The 8,043-nt window shown below is 36.2% G+C and overlaps 1 protein-coding gene across 1 annotated transcript in view; it reads right to left on the bottom strand.

The window, feature by feature from the left end:
- Positions 1 to 8,043, bottom strand: part of LOC125645960 (protein saal1-like) — a 58,583-nt gene extending 50,540 nt beyond the window's left edge. Inside the window, exons 1-2 of the mRNA XM_056140842.1 lie at positions 7,941 to 8,043; positions 7,115 to 7,179 (exon numbers count right to left, since the gene is read on the bottom strand). The gene's annotated coding sequence lies outside the window, so the exon portion shown is untranslated. The remainder of the gene's footprint in view (positions 1 to 7,114; positions 7,180 to 7,940) is intronic.

Genomic DNA, 8,043 nt, shown 5'->3' on the forward strand with positions numbered 1-8,043 from the left:
GAACCATTCAGAAGGGAAAGTACCCTTGTACCATTACGTTCATAATAAGAAGAATATATACACGGTCCTTACCTCAGTCTCATGTTGAATGATTCCTGTGAAAGAACAAACCACTACAACAAAAGCGCACGTGGCATACAGACAGACACACCTACAGAGTCCACGCGGAAAGATCTCCACGATTACACCTCTACGCTGGAGGAGGAAACATCCGTTTTCGCTATTTCCGTGTCTGTGTTGCATCCCTGTATTCCGACAATGGCCCACAGGAATCGAAAATGATCAATGTGGCAGCCTGGCACTTTAAGTACATGTATTGACTAGGCACGCGGTCTCCACAGGAGAATGGTCAGTTCTAACTGTGCCAGAAAAAATCTTCGTAATTAATCAGTCTCACGCGCGACGTCTCTCAGAAAAATCTGACCCCTTTCGTAAGGAGGAATAAGGCAATTAACATTCCTTATTTGATTCTGTTCAGGATGACGAGGGATTTTTCATTTGGATGTTACAGGGGATATCTTGAATCACTATGTTTCATAATCACGTCAGTAAGTGAGGAGTGAAAACTAATTATAACTGAGATGATAGGCCAATATCCTAAATGAAATAAAATTTGTTATATGAATTCTGTAATACTAGTATTCAAACCGGGTGGTATTATAAACATTTCCTACACACAATTTTGCATTATCCATTATCTTACATTTTGTCAAAAATGGCATTTTTATGTATATAATGTGATATAAGCAGCATTCATCGTTAGATTTTATAAATAAATATAATTTGCAAAGCTCTTGCCATGATTTGAGGTTACTCAAAATAACGGTAAAACCATGTCAATTTTCACCAATTTAAGATATTCCCCGTGCATAAAAACTGATTATTCTGGTTTCTAAATCTAAAAATATATATATTCACGGAACTTATTTTGTTTTATTCCTTGGGGTGGAGGTAGGGTGTTAAAGAAGTTTTTTTTTTTTTTTTTTAGTTTTGTGTGTTTGTTTTTCCGTGTTTATTCAGAGACAGTGCATGATACAAATTTGAAATACGTTGTCATATTTTCTTGATCACATAAAGGCAATGCTGATGGACTCCTGTTAAAATATGAAATTCCTCTCCTACGAACAAACACCATAGTTTCGCCTACTCTTCCTATTTTGTTGTGAAGGCACATTTACAGGCGAGAATTTCGATGAAGGAACACGTATAATTATTTAGTAGAAAACATTTGTAGATGTTTGATCTTATTTACACAAAGATGGCCAGACCCATAATTGCTCTTACGGTAAAAGATCGATCTTACAGCTTAGCTAACTTAATGCATTTCTTTCATCACACTCTCAACAGCCCTATATACAAGCTTATTTATTTCCAATAAGGACTGATGCATCCTCCTCAGAATCATGTGTTGTCGCTTTTCATCGCATACATGTATAAGATGACAAAATCGATGGTCATTAAACTACAACCAAGTACATATGCTTCATAAAAGGAGCAAGGCTAAGCCATGCGACAAACGCCCAAATTCGAAGTAAATCTGTTTTAGGATTGAACCAAGTTTTACGGTTGTCGTTCTGCCAGGCGATCCTATAATCTAACGTAAGGTCACTATGTTTGTTTTTTTTCTCTCCATTTGGCACTATTACAGTTTACTTTTTTTCTCCCAAGGAACCGGGCTAAGACCCATGTTTTGGAAACAAAAGAAATCCTGAAAGATGTGTTCACGCCCATAACACGATAACTTGAGACTTGTGACACTAAGCCCACCTTTGGGATTAACTACAAGGTACACACCAAAAGAAGGATATATATATATATATATGTTTGGTTGTGATAAGTACAAATATGAAAGGCCTAAAATATAAGGAACTTGGTATATTTTCTCTGTGTTCGGAAGTTGAATCATATTAATTACCCTATTCACTATTTCCTCACTGTTTTGAACATAAATGGGAATACATGGGGATAAATTACAATCCATACGGTAAATTATAATATTCATTTTAATAATAAAACATAAATAGTGGCGCTAAGAAGAAAGCAAATGGGGGTTCAAATGCGCATCAGGAGAAATGGAGTTAAACACTAGAACTCCTTGCTACAACAGAGTCGGTCCCACCATGGAAAAGACGTGTTTTTATAGGGGAAAATCATAGGCACTTATATCGCTTGGGGCCTAATTACTACATAAAATTATATACATGTATAGTAATTTGGCCCCAAGCGATATATGTGCCTGTGGGGAAAATGATGAAAGAAGAAGAACTTCGTATGAACAAGAAATTGCCATCTTCGTTTATTTTGGCATTTTCAGCTTTAGTTTTAACAACATCGAACATCTTATCCAACATATCAAGACACAACACTTTAAAAGAACAAGTATTTCAATAAAGTGCAAGTTCACAACATTCTGCAAACGATTTCACACATTTCAAAGGTTAAGTACTAAGAGAAGGAGCGGGACCAAAAGTCAACAAGTGTATATAATGAATCTAAAATGTTGTTTTGTCGTGTTGATTTCGAGGTTTTATCGAAACTGAGGTGACAGTTTGAATAAACTAAAGCCAGCAATTCCATAATCCACGGAATGAATACCAACAGTCGCCAGCAATGGGACTATTTAGACATCGTGAAATAGGAACCTCGGTTTTTTCTCTCTCCTCAAATTAATGCACAGGATGACATGATGTAAATAATATGCCTTGGTATATACTTTACACAATTTGAAGAAATGTTTTTTAGTTTGAAATAAATGTATTTAATTATATGATTGATAAATATATACACGATCTTGCACAAGAGCTTCAGACATATCCTTTTACAGAGAAAAACTAGTCTGTAAATAATTGATATCGATTCGGGAGGCTTTAAGTGATCTATATAGAGTAAGACAATGTCACATGGTAATGACATCTTTTCTGATAATATGGAAATAGATTTGTTTATTTTAAGAGAAAATATTTGATTTTATATGTGGGCTTCACCTTCTTTCGTTTCAAACTTCTTTATAGACAGAAAAATCAGAAATCAGGAATACTTATGCTTTCCTTCATTGTTTTAATTGTTGTCCTTGATACCATGCCCATTGTAACATTGCAGCCCATAATTGCCTGTAAACTAACTGTTCACGATGCAACGCCATGGGATTATATATCTCAGGTTTCCGTCCCAAAGCACAAGTAGTGGCATCATTTATACACTGTACTATAAAATATAAGTTATTTAATTTTTGAAACACTCTTCCATACATATGTATATAGTTTCCGTTATATTGTAATGATGTCACACATCTCCTTCCGTCAATAATTTGATAGAATAACGTTACCATCGCACCTGCAAATTCTGAAATACCGTCTAATAGAAGAATGCAGCTGTTCCATAATTTCAAAGGGCTAAGACTTATGGAGCTCCAAATTAACATAAACTCAAATAATTGAAGATATCTTCAATTATTTGAAGATATCATCAATTCATTTGATGCGAGCAAGAATTTAATTAAAGATCTCTTCAAATAGTTAATGATATCTTCAAATCTGATTTATTGCGCGCATTAAATGAATTGATGATAGCATTAATTCTTCTGCTGAATCGATGTGCACTTTAATTGAATTAATGATCTCTTCAAATGAATTAATGATATCAACAATTGAATTGATGTGCGCTACAATTCAATTGAAGAGAGCAATAATTGATATAATGCGCGCATTAAATCAATTAATGAGCAATAATTGAATTGATGAGCGCATTAAATCAATTGATGAGAGCAATAATTGAATTGAAGCGCGAATTAATTCATTTGATGAGAGCAATAATTTATTTAATGCGCGCATTAATTCAATTAAAGAGAGCAATAATTGAATTGATGATATCTTCAAATAATTGAAGATATCTTCAATTATTTGAGTTTATGTTAATTTGGCGCTCCATAAAGACTCGCTAGAGTAAGTTGCATTTTAGTAAAAGAATCAGGATTGCTTCTCTTCATTCTGATCAGAAAGAAAGTAATGAAATTCTTACATTTTAGGATAGCTAACCTGCTTACAGTCTCGCCACATTGAATCTGATGGCAGGTGTCACTATTCAGTAGCTTACAGTCTCGTCACACTCAATCTGATGGCAGGTGTCACTATTCAGTAGCTTACAGTCTCGTCACACTCAATCTGATGGCAGGTGTCACTATTCAGTAGCTTACAGCCTCGGCACACTCAATCTGATGGCAGGTGTCACTATTCAGTAGCTTACAGTCTCGCCACACTCCATCTGATGGCAGGTGCCACTATTCAGTAGCTTACACTAGCTATGGTAGGCGGTTCTGACAGTTGGAGGTACTCTGAAGTATTCAGTTAATAGTCCCTGTGACCTTGTGAAACTTTCAGGATACCTGATTAGAAGGTATTTGGTAACCACTCTGTGCATCATTGTGATTGATTGATTGTATATTGTTTAACGTCCCTCTCGAGAATTTTTCACACATATGGAGACATCACCATTGCCGGTGAAGGGCTGCACAAAATTTAGGTCTATGCTCGGTGCTTACGGCCTTTGAGCAGGGATTGCAGTGGCAGATTTAAGGGGGGCGCAGCCGGCGCCCCCCCCTCCCCCCTAAAATTTTCAAATTTAAGGTAGATAGTGGTATTTTGTTCAGAAAATGTACTAAACGGTAAAATAAGCAATAATTTATTCCACTCCTGGAGAAATAAATGACAAAATCTTTTGATTTCTTGAATTACTTTATTGGGAGAACTTAATTTTTTTCGAAAAACCCTTAAAATTTTCGTCATTTTGTTCATTTCACCTAATAAAAAAAATGATAGAAAATAGTACAAATGACTAAATAGGAGACATATTTCAAGCCCTATAAAAACTGTAAAATCCAGGAGTTTCGCCCTGGACCCACTGGGGGCCTCAAGGTGGCCCCCAGACCCCCTGCCTCATAAAGTGGCGCCCCCGTAACCGCAATTCCTGGATCCGCCCCTGCGGGAGGGATGTTTATCGTGCCACACCTGCTGTGACACAGGGCCTCGGTTTTTGCGGTCTAATCCGAAGGACCGCCCCATTTAGTCGCCTCTTACGACAAGCTAGGGATACTGAGGAACATATATTTGGTCGGGTTTAGACATTTGGTGAGGGAATATCTTGCTAAAGCTCGATTTTATTAGTATTTGAAATATCATCCATAAAACATTTCTTATGCCGTGTGACCCCGCCATCTCTACCTACAAAACATTAGGCGCTTATAAAACTGGAAGAAAAAAATTCAACTCATACGTCAAAGTGTACCATATAGACGGGGACAGATATTTACCATTTGTAATCCATGATGGGAAACATGCCTGTGGAAAATGAAACAACAGGAAGTAGTCTTGGGTACCTGATGTTGGGAAGAAAAAGATGTGAGAATCGGTGGACACGAGAATTGAACAGTGCCTGGACCCTGTTCATACAAGCCACATTCTTTGCATGACAAATTTAAGTCAAACACAAGCCAGTTATCATGTAAACCTCATGATAATCGAGGGCAATTTATTTTTTCTCAAAATGTAAAAAATCTTGGCAGTCTCCTAAATTAATTAGTTTTTGAATAGAATGTTCATAGTGATAAAAAGTTGTTTGTTTTCCACGAGGTCGATTACAAGTTATCCATGCTGGTAGAAAGAGGACTAAGAACGAGCAAGGGCCTATATTATGGGAAATCAGGACACAAGAAAGCTATAATGTTTAATCACAAAACCCATAATCAAATAGTGAAGATGCAAGTTGCTCTGAAAATGTCTCAACCCATATATACTGGTTGAAAATATAGACAGTTGACGATTGACAATGATCCCTATGTTCATCTGCTTGGGACTAATATAGTAAAAACAAAAACACCATAATTCAGAATAAATCTTTGATACTTTGTTAAGTCACTAGATACAAAACTATGCCAAATTATAGTTGACTGTATGGAAATTCAATGGCGTAATTTGATATTTTGTCACTATCATTTGCATATCTAAACAACCTGGTTCGTTTACTGAACCTGAAATAAACATGTCCCGCAATTAATTATCAGATTCGTTGCACATTTCTCCCGAAGACACATTTCGATACAGACCTTGTTACATTATTTGCACAATCAATAACATTAATAAAAAATCCTGTTCATTGTTTTTTATATTTGCAAATGTTTCGTCTGTAATAAACCTGTGTTACTTCAATGTATATTATTTTTCTATAAAAGCAATAAACCTTTCCACTTTATATAGGAAGTTATATATTCATTTGATTTACAAAACAGATATAAGAAATAAAATGTCCGGTCATTGTATAATTGGCTTCGTCGATTATATATTGATTGAATATTGTTTAACGTCCCTCTCAAGAATCTTTCACTATATGGAGACATCACCATTGCCGGTGAAGGGCTGCAAAATTTAGGCCTATGCTTAGCGCTAACGACCTTTGAGCAGGGAGGGATCTTTATTGTGCCACACCTGCTGTGACACGGGACCTCGTTTTTTGCGGTCTCATCCGAAGGACCGCTCCATTTAGTCGCCTCTTACGATAAGCAAGGAGTACTGAGGACTTATTCCAACCCGTATCCCCACGGGATTCACAAGTTGTCCCACGTGCCTGTTCTTTTTATACCCCCACAATACAAACAACATTTTCTTTTATCCCCCGACATACTACACTTCTCAGTATCTCATAGATAGATAGACATACAGACATACAGACAGACAGATAGATAGCAGACAGATAGATAGATAGCAGACACACAGATAGATAGATAGATAGATAGATAGACAGACTGACAAACAGACAGACAGAATAGATAGATAGATAGATTTGGCACGGATAAATACTAAAATGATCCGTGGTAGATCTTCCAATGGTTGATCCTCTTACGATCTAAATATCTTCACAAACTACGTTATTTTACCCATCATTGAGCTTGTAAAATTTTCATACAAATGTCAGATAGTTTTCAAAATCTTTAAAATGGAACAGTCTGCGATCTATTTTTTTTTTTTAAAGATTATACATGTAGTTGTTTATAACTGTTATTGGTACTTAATACAAATTATTTAGTTCCTGATAAAGGTTCCGATAATAAAGATAAATCACTTACATTTACTTACATACGTGTCCTGTTTTTCCTTACATGACCTCCACTGAAGAAATGTTTTATTGTTCCTGCAAGGATAAAGTCTCGAGAGCTAGAAATTAACCGGGACCATTTTATGTATATCTATATAACGTGGTCTAAGCGCAGAATCGTCACAATTGATACTATACTTAATAATGTACTAGCTGCAAATACCGGTATTACGCCATAATCATATATATTTCGTCCTAATGCATTGTCTAAATACATGTATTGCAGAAGAAAAGTGAAAACTGTCAACATTGGAATATTCCAAAAACTCACTCGGCCTGTGGCCGTTGAGAACCTTGTCCTGTCATAATAAAATATTGGGTGCGTTCAGAGTACTACCGTTGGTTGACAAAAGTAACCATCGGCCGAATTTTTTTCACCAATTGTACGACAGTAGTACCAATGTTTGCCAATAGATTTTACCAATGGTAAACATTTCTGCAGACAACCTAGAGCGCTCTTAGCGTTGCAATCGTCAACTGAAGACTATTTCAGAGATATTACTTCAGACATGTCCCTGGACAGACGGAACATCATGGTATGGCCTAGTAATCGCTTACGCTAACTATTTCGTCCGATGGTCTATACTCATGTTTTGCAAGAGAAAATACATCTATGCTAGCCAAGGGATTTGGCCCACTCCGCTCACCATTTGCACACAAAAAACTCTTGGCTATCTAAGATTGAGAAAATAATCTGCAGGAGAAAGTAATTAAAAACCTTTTTCTAAATGCGTCTTCTCGCTGCAAAATTATACACATAGATATGATTATATTTCTGTTTGATATTTCGTACTTACTGATCTCTGAAAATGATCTTGAAAACAGAATATGTGGATAGCCTGGGCGACCAACAGAAACAAATCAGAGATGTAAAACCATCCCTGTGTCTTTAAAAGTTTT

Source organism: Ostrea edulis, chromosome 6 (assembly GCF_947568905.1).
Source record: "Ostrea edulis chromosome 6, xbOstEdul1.1, whole genome shotgun sequence".
Taxonomy (NCBI): domain Eukaryota; kingdom Metazoa; phylum Mollusca; class Bivalvia; order Ostreida; family Ostreidae; genus Ostrea; species Ostrea edulis.